The 15,417-nt window shown below is 39.3% G+C and overlaps 1 non-coding gene across 1 annotated transcript; it reads right to left on the reverse strand.

Annotated features, from left to right (window-relative positions):
• Nucleotides 1-885: 885 nt before the first annotated feature.
• LOC112739739 (small nucleolar RNA R71) lies at nucleotides 886-989 on the reverse strand. The gene has a single exon (XR_003170675.1). It is a non-coding gene; the product is annotated as a small nucleolar RNA R71 (small nucleolar RNA).
• Nucleotides 990-15,417: the final 14,428 nt, after the last annotated feature.

Genomic DNA, 15,417 nt, shown 5'->3' on the forward strand with positions numbered 1-15,417 from the left:
TTTATGCGCATCAAGTTTATGGCGCCGTTGCCGGGGATTGGTTTTCGATTGACAATTCTCCAATTGGAAGTTAACTAGATTGAGCATTTTTTTTTTTGTGTTTTGATTAATTCAGTACAAGTTACTTGTTGAATTTTAATTTCTGCACTCTGTTACATGCTTTCTTTCTTTATGCCTTTAAATTCAAGCAACTAACTCACTGACTCACTAACTGTTTGAATTAATTCCTCAATTGCTCTAACCATACTCTTCCATTAACCAAGAGTATTTCACTTGTTGTTGCCTGTGCTGTGTTCTTGTATGACAGGTAGGAGAGGAGAGACATCAACTCCTCCATATACCGAACCAGAGAGGACCCTTCATAGACTTAGAAGGGAAGCAAGAGGGAAGAGAGTACTGGGAGAAGAAGAATCTGAAGGAGAATCTGAGGACAATTTTGAGGAAGCTCTAGATCTCAACATGGATAGAGAAGTTCACAACCATGAGAGAGCTGATGGAAACAATGCCATTCCTGAGAGGAGGGTTCTTAGTTCATACATAAACCCAACCTCTGGGAATTGTGGTAGCAGCATTCAGAAACCACCCATTCAGGCCAACAATTTTGAACTCAAACCATAGCTAATATCACTTGTGGAGAATCATTGTTCATTTGGTGGGAGTGCTAATGAAGATCCCAACCAACATCTCACAAAATTCCTGAGAATTTGTGACACTGTGAAGTCCAATGGAGTCCAGGAAGATGCATATAAACTGCTTTTGTTCCCATTTTCACTTAGGGACAAAGCAGCTAAGTGGCTGGAATCATTCCCAAGGGGAAGTCTAACAACATGGGATGAGGTGGAAAGCAAGTTTCTGGCACGTTTCTACCCCCCACAAAAGGTCAATAGGCTTCGATCTGAGGTTCAGACTTTTAGACAACAAGATGGTGAAACTCTCTACGAGGCATGGGAGAGATTCAAGGACTTGACAAGGAAATGCCCACCAGACATGTTCCATGATTGGGTGCAATTGCATATTTTCTATGATGGACTCTCTTATGAATCAAGGAAGGCTGTAGACCATTCATCAGGAGGTTCATTGAACAGGAAAAAGACTGTGGAAGAGGCCATTGAAGTGATTGAGACAGTGGCTGAGAATGAGTACTACTATGCATCAGAAAGGCACAACACTAAGGGAGTCATGGAGCTGAACCATGTTGATACAATTCTAGCCCAAAACAAGGTGTTTGCCAAGCAACTAGCGGAACTTACCAGGCAATTAGAAACAAAGCAAGTGGCTGCAATACACACACAAGATCAAGAGGAAGTAAGCATTGAAGGAGGTGATTGGGAAGAGGCCAACTATGTGGGAAACCAACAAAGGCAATCATATGATCCACATTCCAACACTTACAACCCAGGATGGAAAAATCACCCAAACTTTGGGTGGGGGAACCAACAAACCCAACCACAAAACCACAAACCTTACAACCACAACCAACATAACAATTCCACATACCAAAACTCCAACCAAAGATCATACCAAGCCACACAAAACACTTACTCCCAACCATCATATCATGGCCAAAATAATCAACCTACCCAACCTGATCCAAACCAACAATTTCAAGATCAATTAAACCGGATAGAAGGAATGCTTACAACCATGAGTCAAGACATAACCGAATTGAAAGCTTTTAAGGAAGAAGTAAAGTCTAACCTGCAAAACCAAGGAGCTGCCATCCAGAAGCTAGAAAATCAAATTTTGTATTTGTCTAAGCAAACCCCTGGGACGAGCGTTTCTCATGCTGCCAAGGCTATTGCAAGGGAAGAATGTAAGGCCATAACCCTCAGAAGTGGAAAAAATCTAAAGGAGATCTCAAAGGAAACCACAGAGGATGAAGCAAGGGAACATGTGAGAGACAAGGAACAAGGACAATCTTTTACACCGTCCGCAACAAAAGAAAAAGAGGTCCTGAAGCCTTATACACCTAAAGCACCATATCCTCAACGTTTGATGAAAAGTGAAAAGGATGGTCAATTCTCCAGGTTCTTGGAGATTTTCAAGAAGCTCCAAATCAACATTCCGTTTGCTGAGGCAATAGAGCAAATGCCACTCTATGCAAAATTCTTAAAAGAATTAATGACCAAGAAGAGAAGCTGGAGAAATGAGGAAACTGTGTTGTTAACTGAAGAATGCAGTGCCATCATTCAGCACAAATTGCCTCAGAAATTGAAGGACCCAGGCAGTTTCCAAATCCTCTGCATCATAGGAGAAGTCATGGTGGAGAAGGCCTTGTGTGACTTAGGGGCCAGCATCAATTTGATGTCTCTAACAATGATGAGAAGAATGAAGATTGAGGAAGCCAAACCAACAAGAATGGCCCTCCAATTGGCAGATCGAACTTTTAAATTCCCTCATGGGATAGTTGAGGATTTGTTGGTGAAAGTGGGAGATTTTATATTTCCTGCTGATTTTGTGGTGTTAGATATGGAGGAAGAAGCCAAAGCTTCAATAATTCTGGGAAGACCCTTCCTGGCTACTGCTGGAGCCATCATAGATGTACAAAAGGGTGAACTCACTCTTAGACTACATGATGAGAAATTGGTGTTTAACGTATTCAAGGCAATGAGCTATCCATCAGAATCACTAAGGGAATGCATGAGGATTGATGTAGTGGACATTGCAGTACAAGAAACTTTTGAGGAAACAATAAAGGAAGTGGCAGAGGAGGAGTTCACCAAGGATATTGAAGTTAGTGACATCAAGGCTGCTGAAACAACCATGCCAAGCATGCCAGAGAGAGTGAAAGAAGAGAAGGAAGCACCAAAACCTGAGCTCAAAGCATTGCCCCCTAATCTCAAGTATGCATACTTGGGTAGTGATGAGAGTCACCCTGTTATCATTAGCTCTGCCCTGAGCCAAGAACAGGAAGAAGAATTGATCAAGGTGCTACAAACTCATCAAGATGCCATTGGATGGACCCTAGCCGATTTGAAGGGGATAAGTTCATCCATATGCATGCATAAAATCTTGTTAGAAGAGGATGCTAGACCCTCCATTCAAGCTCAGAGAAGATTGAATCCCGTCATGAAAGAAGTGGTACAAAAGGAAGTCATGAAGTTATGGCAGGCAGGGGTAATCTACCCCATTTCTGATAGCCCATGGGTTAGTCCCATCCATGTAGTTCCCAAGAAAGGTGGCATAACTGTGGTGCCAAATGAGAAGAACGAACTCATACCCACAAGAACCGTCACTGGGTGGAGGATGTGCATAGACTACAGGAAGCTCAATGAAGCCACCAGAAAGGATCATTTCCCACTCCCATTCATGGATCAGATGCTTGAAAGGCTTGCCGGACATGCTTACTATTGTTTTTTAGATGGATATTCAGGCTACAACCAAATAGTAGTTGATCCTAAAGATCAAGAGAAAACATCATTTGTTTGTCCATATGGAGTTTTTGCTTATAGACGCATGCCCTTTGGATTGTGCAATGCACCTGCCACTTTCCAAAGATGCATGCTGTCCATCTTTTCGGACATGATTGAAAAATTTATTGAGGTCTTCATGGACGATTTTTCTGTGTTTGGAGATTCTTTTCCTAGCTGCCTACACCACCTTGCCTTGGTGCTTAAGAGATGCCAAGAGACTAACCTAGTATTAAACTGGGAAAAGTGTCATTTCATGGTCACAGAAGGAATAGTCCTTGGCCACAAAATCTCTAATAGAGGCATTGAGGTGGACAGAGCTAAGGTGGAACTCATTGAAAAATTACCTCCACCAAGTAATGTCAAGGCAGTTAGGAGTTTTTTGGGACACGCTGGTTTTTACAGAAGGTTTATTAGAGACTTTTCTAAAATAGCCAAACCTTTGAGTAACTTGCTTGTCTCTGATACACCCTTTGTATTTGATAAAAATTGCATGCTAGCCTATGAACTTTTGAAGCAAAAACTTTCCTCTGCACCTATCATTGCCCCACCTGATTGGAACTTACCTTTTGAACTGATGTGTGATGCATCAGACCTTGCTATTGGGGCAGTGTTAGGACAAAGGAAAGACAATTTGGTACATGTGATTTATTATGCCAGTAAAGTCTTGAATGATAACCAAAGGAATTACACAACCACTGAAAAAGAACTCTTGGCAATAGTCTTTGCATTTGACAAATTTAGATCCTATCTCATTGGATCTAAAGTCATAGTCTTCACTGATCATTCAGCTTTAAAATACTTACTTGCTAAACAAGAATCCAAACCAAGACTTATTAGATGGGTTCTTTTGTTGCAGGAATTTGACATTGAAATCAAAGACAAGAAGGGTGTAGAGAACAAGGTGGCAGACCATTTATCAAGAATACCATGTGAAGAAGGAAGCGCACAAAGCACACATATAAATGAGTGCTTTCCTGATGAACAACTCATGGTAATTCACAAAGCACCCTGGTTTGCAGACATAGCAAACTTCAAGGCCACTGGGAGTTTACCGTTGGAATTTAACAAACATCAAAGGAAGAAATTGGTAAATGATGCCAAATACTTCATCTGGGACGAACCATACTTGTTCAAAAAATGTTCCGATGGCATACTCAGAAGATGCATATCCGAGGAAGAAGGAAGGGAAGTCTTATGGGACTGCCATGGCTCCACTTATGGAGGACATTTTGCAGGAGAAAGAACAGCAGCTAAGGTGTTGCAGTGTGGTTTTTATTGGCCCTCTATCTTCAAAGATGCAAAAGAATTAGTGAAGCACTGCCATGAATGCCAGAAAGCGGGGAACCTGCCAAGAAGAAATGAAATGCCACAACAATTCATTCTGGAACTTGAATTGTTTGATGTATGGGGGATAGATTTCATGGGACCCTTTCCCTCCTCATACTCAAATAATTACATTCTTGTGGCAGTAGACTATGTCTCCAAATGGGTTGAAGCAATAGCAACTCCAACCAATGATAATAAGGTAGTCATGAACTTCCTCAGAAAACACATTTTTTGCCGTTTTGGGGTTCCAAGAGCAATCATCAGTGATGGAGGAAGCCACTTCTGCAACAAACCATTAGAGGCATTGCTTCTAAAATATGGAGTCAAACACAAGGTAGCCACACCATACCATCCATAGACAAGTGGGCAAGCCGAAATATCTAACAGAGAACTCAAAAGGATCCTGGAAAAGACTGTGGGAACTTCAAGGAAGGACTGGTCGATTAAGCTAGATGATGCTCTTTGGGCATATAGGACAGCTTTCAAAACACCAATTGGAATGTCTCCTTACCAACTAGTATATGGAAAAGCTTGCCATTTGCCACTGGAGTTGGAGCACAAGGCATACTGGGCCTTGAAACTTTTGAACTTGGACAACAAAGCTGCTGGAGAAAGAAGGATGTTGCAAATTCAAGAGTTGGAAGAATTCAGAGTGGAAGCTTATGAGAATGCCAAAATTTACAAAGAAAGAGCAAAGAAGAAGCATGACAGCAACATAGCCCCAAGGAAATTTGAAGAAGGACAAAAAGTATTGCTCTACAATTCTAGGCTGAAGCTATTTCCAGGGAAGCTAAAATCAAGGTGGTCTGGACCATTCCTTGTCACCAAGGTCTCCAAATATGGACAAGTAGAAATCATGGAAGAAAAGTCACAACGAACCTTCATTGTGAACGGTCAAAGACTCAAACATTACTTGGGAGATGTGGATGAGAAGGACAAAGTTAAATATCACCTCAACTGAGGAAGCTGACCGTCAAGCTAATGACGTTAAAGAAGCGCTTGTTGGGAGGCAACCCAACCTGAGGTAATACCCTTTTGCTGTTTCTTTTATTTGTTTCAATAAAAAGGGTGAAGTAATTTCTGTGCATTGCAAAGAATTAAGTTTTGTGTTTCACACCAAACAATGAATTCGTGGATCAATAATTCAAAGGGGAATGTGTGACTCTAAGTTTGGTGTTCCACCATAAAGATCAACTGAACACAACAACCTTTGAATTATATGAGAAGAACAACCATTCTAAGCAGTCACAGAAATGCTTAAAACCCTTAGCAGCAACTTCATTCCAAAGAGAACTCAAGGATTCAAAGCACAGAGAAGTAAGTGGGAGACTAAGTTTGGTGTTCACACACCAACTTAAGACTCAGATACTTACCCACACATAGTTGAGCTAACCACTCAAGTGCTTGAGAAGCAAGCAACTTCATCACTCTTTGCAGGAAAGGAAACAAGGATTTTAAAGCATGAAGCAACATTTAGGAGAAGAAGGGAAATCAAATTGTTTCCTGGCAACAAAGAGAAAACAAGGAATTTCACAAGGTGGTATTGTTCCTTGATAATTCTTTAAAAAGGGCAAACAAAAGCATGCTTGTTCTGGTTTAAACTGTAAATGTTGAATCTTTCTGGAATGTGAAGTTTTTAGTATATTTGTCTGTTTATTGCTTTGAATAAAGTGAATGCCTAGATGTTTGGATATAACTCCACCTTCTTAAACAAATGCTTGCCATGCTTGTTCTGTTTCCGAAAATAAAAGAAAAGTTTGAACAAAAGTAACTTGGCTCAATTAGTGACAAATCAAGTAGAATTAAGTGGTGGTATGCATGCTTGATTGTTTAAGTCAGATCACTGGAAATAGAGTGTAGAATTATCATTTTTTATGTAGAAATTGAAAACTGTCTATGGATCTTGATGAATAAATATCTTTGGTCATGAAAAAGAAAGAAAAAGAAGAAGAAAAAGCCACTGAAAAAGGGCAACCAAAAAGCAAAAAAAAAAAAATTGAGAAAATAAGCTAGGTACCAATGGTTTGAACTTCTGAGACAAATGCCTGTGGTGTTTATGTATTAAGGATATGCTTGGATGAAGAGGTTCTGAGGAGTGTTTCAACACTTGGTAACTTGGGTTAACTAACCCGGGATTATCAACCAAAAGTCCATTATCAAGAGCAACCTAAATACAAAACATTTAGTCACACAAAGAGGTGCTGGGCACCAATGTCTCAAGAAGAAATGTGAACTAAAATGCCTGAAGTGGATATGTGTAGTGCACTGATAAGAAAAAGAATATGCCAAAGGCTTGTGCAACACATGACACTAAGCAAACAAGGAGCAAAGAAGCTCTAAGAAAAAGAAAAGAAAAACAAAGAAGAAAAGTGCCAAGGACATAAGAATAACAAGAGGCCATAGCAGTGTTTGATGGATGCAAGGAAAAAGTGATAATCTTACCTGATAAGAATGAAAAAGTGATGCTGCAACTTTCTGCATAAAACCCTTCTGATGAACTTCAAATGCTTGCTAATATAGCCAATGTAATTGCTTTCTGTTTCATACTTTCTTCTCAAATAACTCAGGACTTGCTTAGGGACAAGCAAGTATTAAGTTTGGTGTTGTGATGCCAAGGCATCTTAGGCTAGTTTCACTAGCATTTTTCTGTTAGTTTTAGTTGTTTTATGCATTTTCTTGAGCTTAAAGTAACCAAAAATGGTTAAATGAAGAACAAAGCAATGAACCATCCAAACAGTATGATTTTAATGCAAATTCCATGAGTTTTAGTTATATTACTTGAATGCTATGAATGGAAGATTTCTCATGAAATTTTGCAAGACTTTGATGCAATTGTTTGGATGATTTCAGGGAAGAAGAGGCTAAGCAAGGAAGCAACAAAATCAATAAAGGAAGCTTGAATATCACATGTGGAATTTAAGTTCCAGTTTAAGCCTAAACTGGAGCTTAAACGCCAGAATCAGGAAGGCTAAGAAATGCTGGAATTGAAGTTTAACCTCCAGTTTAACCTTAAACTGGAGGTTAAACGCCAGAATGGGAAAAGCACCAGGGAGCCATTTCCACGTTTAAGCTCCAGTTTGACCTCAAACTGGAGCTTAAACGTGTTCGACCAAGTTTTCTCCTCCAGGGTTGCTCTCTCCATTTCCACGTTTAAGCTCCAGTTTGACCTCAAACTGGAGCTTAAACGTGTTCGACACCTCCAGGGCTACCCTTCTAAGCTTCCACGTTTAACCTCCAGTTTAACCTTAAACTGGAGGTTAAACGTGTTCGACCTCCAGGATGCCTCCTTCCATTTCCACGTTTAACCTCCAGTTTAACCTTAAACTGGAGGTTAAACGTGTTCGACCTCCAAGGCTGCCCTTCCTATATCCACGTTTAAGCTTCAGTTTAACCTTAAACTGAAGCTTAAACGTGTTCGACTACATGACTCTCCAGGGCTGCTTTCTTCCATTTCCACGTTTAAGCTTCAGTTTAACCTTAAACTGAAGCTTAAACGTGCTTCTACAAAAGGCCTCACTGGAAGTGTCTGGCGTTTAAGCTGCAGTTAAACGCCACTCTTGGAAAAGGTTTTTGGACCAAAAATATTGTGGTTTAAGTTAGTATTTGAGCACAAACATTAACTTAAACTTATTCTGGTATGAAACCCAATTGAATATCATGGTTTATGGGATTGGGCCTGAAGGATTGATGAGTTTGAAATCTCAATTTATTGAGTCATGTGTCATTATTTGATTATCACTAAGTTGGCTCAATGAATGTTACAGAATTTGGATCAACAGCCTCATCAAGATTATGGATCATAAACCCAAGGCAAAAGGAAAGCAGGGAGAGGCCTCAAAGCCCAAGAAACACAACAGAAGCTCAATATAGAAAGTGTATAAATAGGATAGAATTTAAGTTAGAAAGGACTTTTTACCTTCACTTTTAGCTAGTTTTCATATCTTTGTAATTGAATTCAGAGCTATGACTCACTAAACCCCCTTTCATTGGGTTAGGGAGCTCTATTGTAATTCAATGAATCAATAATAGTTTATCTTCTTCTTCAATCTTTTCTCTTGAATTTTGTTAGAAAGCTTCTCGATCTAATTCCATTGGGTAGTTGTCTTGGGAAAGAAACTACCCATAATTGGAATCCTTCGGAACCTTGGGAAAGGAATGGAGGATTCATGCTAGAGAAGCTTTCTCACAGTGAATTGGATTGGGGTTTGGATGGATATTGTGACATGTAATCCTACCAAATTGTGGTTCATGAAACTGTGTGGTATAATCAGTGATCGAGCATCATCTCTTCTTATGAACATTTAAACCAAGGGATTGGGAATTTGTTCATTTTTAGAGAGAATTGGTGAGCCAAGGGATTGGGATCCAATCATATAAGATTGCCAAGCAAAATTCAATGAACGCATTGCTTGAGGAAGAGATAAACATGTTTTGATTTGGAGATCTCAATATCTCCTATAACCCAATGAATCCCCCAATTCTGATTACATCTTCTCTTTACATTCTGCAACTCAATTCATGCAATCACCCCCATTCCCTTTTAATTTCAGCAATTTAGTTTCTGCTCTTTAATTCATGCAATTTAAGATTCCGCCATTTCAATTTCTTGTTATTTACTTTTCCCGCCAATTTTACATTCCGCAATTCTCATCTCAATCTTGATTCCGCTCAACTAGAACACACTTCTAATCCGAATTGCTCACTCAACCAATCCTTGTGGGATTCGACCTCACTCTATTGTGAGTTTTTACTTGACGATAACCGGTGCACTTGCCGGAAGGAATTTTGCCGATCGTGCAATTTCCTAAATCGTAGCATAACTAGTTTATGCGCATCATAGAATAGAATAAATTGCATAGGTTAGGATAGTTGCATGCATGTTCTACTTGATTGAAAAGACAATAAGTTCCTTTTAAGACTCTATCTTTGGAACAAAATTTCACTAATTTTTCAAAATTTTTATGATAAATTTGCTTGAGTTGTATTTGGAACATGACATTTGAGCTAAAGAACACACAACCTGTGAAAGATTTGAGCCTTTATGTATGGTTACATTATTTAACCATAATTATTTCATTCTTGTGTGTTTACCTCTCTATGATTGTAATCTATATTTTGTTTTATCTTATATGTCCAATATTTATTATATTTGCATGCTTGCACATGATTGAGGCCATTATTTGTTTAAACTCACTCATCCAAATTAAGCCTACCCTTTTCAATTACCTTTGTTAACCACTTTGAGCCTTTAAATCTCATTTGTTCTATATTTTACCACATTACTAACCTTAAGCTGAAAAACAATTGTATATCCCAAATTGAATCTTTGTTTAGCTTAAGATAGAATTGTGTGTGCTAGTTAAGTATGGGAAATTGTGGGAACAAAAGTTGTTAAGGGAATGTGTCATGAGAATTTAATGGGAATTTGGATACCTACTCATGTGAAACTATAAGAATTAAAAATCTATGTGCATTGATAAGCGATATTTATTTTAATGTCAAAAAAAAAAATTTTAAATAAATAAGGGGACAAAATTACCCCAATGTTAAATTCAGAATTCAAAGATCAATGCACATATGATAAAAATCAAATATAAAGTTGATACATGAGTATGAATAGAAAAAGGGAATTCTGGGTAGCTAGGTATGAACTTTAAAATTACATTAAAAATATATAGGTTGGGTTGAAGCTTGGGTTAATTAAAGATTCAATTTATTATCTCACTTAACCATATGTATACCCCTACATGTACCTTAGCCCCATTACAACCTTGAAAAGACCTCATGATGTTTGCATTGGTATATTAACTGTTGTTGATTGGTTAGGAGAAGAACAAAAGTTAGAAAGCATGATTAGAGAAGGATAGAGTGTTTACCCTATACACTAGAGATTAGAGCGTACATACATTATCAGTGAGGGTTCAATGCTCGAATTTTCATGTTCCTTGCTTTCATGAGCTATCTCCTTGCACTTTTATCTGTTTTATTGTCTAATGATAGAATTAGTGGAATTTGATTTGTAATTGTTTTGAAGAGCTTATTTACTTTTGATCAAGTAGGCAAGAATCATATATTTGTATTTATTTATATATATATAGGCTTGCATTGCATTTCATGAGTTTCTACATGTTCATACTTATTTCCTTATCTCCTTCAATTAAGCATGAGGACATGCTAATGTTTAAGTGTAGGGAGGTTGATAAACCACTATTTTATGGTTTATATTGTGTTTAATTGTGTGGTTTTATCATGATCCTTACCCACTTATTCATTAAATTATCATGAAATTATAATTCCTTCCTGAATTTATAACATGTTTCAAAACTGCTTCCTAGAGACTTTAATTATGTATTTTTATTTCTCCTTTATTCCATTTGATGCCGTGATCTGTGTGTTGAGTGTTTCAGACTCTATAGGGCATGAATGAGTTGGAGATTGGAAAGGAAGCTAGCAAAAATGGAAGGAACACAAGAATTTGAGAAGATAACTAGCGAGAAGTGACGCGGTCGCATGGCTCACGTGACCGCGCGAAGGAGAGCAAATCGCAGTGACGCGGCCGCGCGGATTAGAAAAGCTCAAGCGACGCGGTAGCGTGGACGACGCGAACGCGTGGCAAGGAAAAGCACGAATGACGCGTCCGCATGGACGACGCGATCGCATGACATGTGCGATCTGCATAATCTGCAGGATTCGCTGGGGGCAATTTTGGACCTTATTTCGACCCAGTTTTTGGCCCGGAACAGTAGACTAGAGCCAGAGAATATGCAGAAACAAAAGAGAACATTCATTCTCGACAGTTTTGAGTTTTAGATCTAGTTTTACTCCCTTAGGTTTCTTTCTCTAGGTTTAAGAATTTTAATTTTCAATTGGTCTTAGCATTGGAACATTGAGAAGAGTTATTTCCTCATCAAGACTTCGTCATTCTAGTTCGTTCTCTTAACTTTGTTTTATTCTTCCATGTTCTTTGCTTTGTTCAATTTTATCATTTGAATACTTTCATGATTTTAATTTATTTCTTCCAATTTGATTTATTTTCCATTCCAATAATCATGTCTTCTTTTAATTCCCTTTCATGTGTTATGGATTTATTATTTACAATGAGTGAGTAGTTCCCTCACTTGATAGGGAGTTGATTGAAAGGAACTCTTGAGTTGGAAGGATTGAAAGAAAAATTGTAATTGGGTTAACTGTTGGATTGTTATCTAATCACTAACACCAATCCCTTTGAACTAAGTGGGTTGCAACTCGTGAACAGATCTAGCATTCCAACTTGTTTGACTTTCCTTTACCTAGTAAATGATAACTAAACAGAACAACCATCAATTATAAATTAATCTTGAAATCATCCCATCAATGATAGAGATTCCAACTAATCAACTCCCAGTCAAGGCTTTTATTCATATTATTTGAATTTTCTCAATTTAATTTTCCACCTACTTAACTCAACTTCTTGGAACATCTGATTAATAAAATAGCACACTTTTCTGCAACTCGTTGGGAGACGACCTGGGACTTAAACTCCCAGTAATTTTTAAATTAAACTCTCTGTGACATATTTCTAAATTGATAGGTAGATTTTTGGTGAGTTAAGAACTATACTTGCAACGTAACTATTTTAATAATTTTTAATTCACCAACTTCTGCGTCTCATCATCCCTCTTCACAAATGTCTATGAGAACTTGGTCCAACCTTTGATCAAAGTTTACCCTTCTAGTGTAGGGGTGTGCATCTCCTTGCATCATGGGCAAATTGAATGCCAACTTTACATTCTCCGGACTAAAATCTAAGCATTTCCCCCGAACCATTGTAAGCCAATTCTTTGGGTCTGGGTTCACACTTTGATCATGGTTCTTGGTGATCCATGCATTGGCATAGAACTCTTGAACCATTAAGATTCTGACTTGTTGAATGGGGTTGGTGAGAACTTCCCAACCTCTTTTTCGAATCTCATGTCGGATCTCTGGATATTCACCCTTTTTGAGTTTGAAAGGGACCTCGGGGATCACCTTCTTCTTGGCCACAACTTCATAGAAGTGGTCTTGGTGCACCCTTGAGATGAATCTCTCCATCTCAAGTGACTCAGAGGTGGAAGCTTTTGCCTTCCCTTTCCTCTTTCTAGAGGTTTCTCCGGCCTTAGGTGCCATAAATAGTTATGGAAAAACAAAAAGCAACACTTTTACCACACCAAACTTAGAAGGTTTGCTCGTCCTCGAGCAAAAGAATAAAGAAGAGAGTAGAAGAAGAAGAAATAGAGGAGATGGAGGGGGCTTAGTATTTCGGCCAAGGGGGAGAGGTAGTGTGTATGTTGTGTGAAAATGAAGGAGTGAAGATGGGTTTATATAGGAATGGAGAGGGGGGTATGTTTCGGCCATTATGGGTGGGTTTGGTTAGGAAAGTGGTTTGAATTTGAATGGTGAGGTAGGTGGGGTTTTATGAAGGATGGATGTGAGTGGTGAAGAGAATGGTGGGATTTTATAGGTGAGGGATTTTTGGGGAAGAGGTATTGAGGTGATTGGTGAATGGGTGAAGAAGAGAGAGAGAGGTGGGATAGGTGGGGATCCTGTGGGGTCCACAGATCCTGAGGTGTCAATAATATCTCATCCCTGCACCAAGTGGCGTGCAAAAATGCCCCCTTTCTGCCAATTCTGGCATTAAATGCCAGGCTGGTGCCCATTTCTGGCATTTAACACCAGCTTCTTGCCCATTCCTGGCGTTAAACGCTAGTCTGGTGCCCATTTCTGGCGTTAAACGCCCAGAATGGTGCCAGACTGGGCGTTTAACGCCCATTCTGCTACCCTTACTGGCGTTTAAATGCCAGTAAGTTTCTCCTCCAGGGTGTTCTATTTTTAATACTGTTTTTCCTTCTGTTTTTGCTTTTTCAATTATTTTTGTGACTTCACATGATCATCAACCTACAGAAAACATAAAATAACAATGCAGAATAAATTGGGTTGCCTCCCAACAAGCGCTTCTTTAATGTCAGTAGCTTGATAGTGGGCTCTCATGGAGCCTCACAGATACTCAGAGAGCATGATGATGGCCTCTCAACACCAAACTCAGAGCATGATGATGGCTTCTCAACACCAAACTTAGAGTTTGAATGTGGGGATTTTGTTTGACTCTGTATTGAGAGAACCTTTTCATGCTTCCTCTCCATCGTTATAGAGGGAGATCCTTGAACCTTAAACACAAGGGAGTCCTCATTCACTTGAAGGACTAATTCTCCTCTGTCTACATCAATCACAGCTTTTGCTGTGGCTAGGAAGGGTCTACCAAGGATGATGGATTCATCTATACACTTCCCAGTATCAGGGATTATGAAATCAGCAGGGATGTAGTTGTCTTCAACCTTTACCAAGACATCCTCTACAAGTCCATAAGCTTGTTTCCTTGAATTGTCTGCCATCTCTAGTGAGATTTTTGCAGCTTGTACCTCAATGATCCCTAGCTTTTCCATTATAGAGAGAGGCATGAGGTTTATACTTGACCCTAGATCACACAGAGCCTTCTCAAAGGTCATGGTGCCTATGGTACAAGGTATTGAGAACTTTCCAGGATCTTGTCTCTTTTGAGGTAATCTCTGCCTAGTCAAGTCATCCAGTTCTTTGGTGAGCAAGGGGGGTTCATCCTCCCAAGTCTCATTACCAAATAACTTGGCATTTAGTTTCATGATTGCTCCAAGGTACTTAGCAACTTGCTCTTCAGTAACATCTTCATCCTCTTCAGAGGAAGAATACTCATCATAGCTCATGAATGGCAGAAATAAATTCAATGGAATCTCTATGGTCTCAGTGTGAGCCTCAGACTCCCATGGTTCCTCATGAGGGAACTCCTTGGAGGCCAATGGACGTCCAATGAGGTCTTCCTCAGTGGAGATCACTGCCTCTTCCTCCTCTCCAAGTTCGGCCGTGTGGGCCATGTTGATGGCCTTGCACTCTCCTTTTGGATTCTCTTCTGTATTGCTTGGAAGAGTACTAGGAGGGAGTTCAGTAACTTTCTTACTCAGCTGACCTACTTGTGGCTCCAAATTTCTAATGGAGGACCTTGTTTCAGTCATGAAACTTTGAGTGGTTTTAATTAGATCAGAGACTCAGTTGCTAAGTCAGAGTGGCTCTGCTTAGAATTCTCTGTCTGTTGCTGAGAAGATGATGGAAAAGGCTTGCTATTGCTAAACCTATTTCTTCTACCATTATTATTATTGAAGCCTTGTTGAGGCCTCTGTTGGTCCTTCCATGAGAGATTTGGATGATTTCTCCATGAAGGATTGTAAGTGTTTCCATAGGAATCTCCCATGTAATTCACCTCTTCCATTGCTGGGTTCTCAAGATCATAAGCTTCTTCTTCAAATGAAGCTTCTTTGGTACTGCCTGTTGCTGCTTGCATTCCAGACAGACTCTGAAAAATCATATTGACTTGTTGAGTCAATATTTTATTCTGAGCCAGTATGGCATTCAGAGTATCAATCTCAAGAACTCCTTTCTTCTGATTTGTCCCATTATTCACAGGATTTCTTTCAGAGGTGTACATGAATTGGTTATTTGCAACCATTTCAATGAGTTCCTGAGCTTCTGCAGGCGTCTTCTTCAGATGAAGAGATCCTCCAGCAGAGCTGTCTAATGACATTTTGGACAGTTCAGACAGATCATCATAGAAGATACCTATGATGCTCCATTCTGA

The sequence above is a fragment of the Arachis hypogaea genome, chromosome 13 (genome assembly GCF_003086295.3).
Source record: "Arachis hypogaea cultivar Tifrunner chromosome 13, arahy.Tifrunner.gnm2.J5K5, whole genome shotgun sequence".
Taxonomy (NCBI): domain Eukaryota; kingdom Viridiplantae; phylum Streptophyta; class Magnoliopsida; order Fabales; family Fabaceae; genus Arachis; species Arachis hypogaea.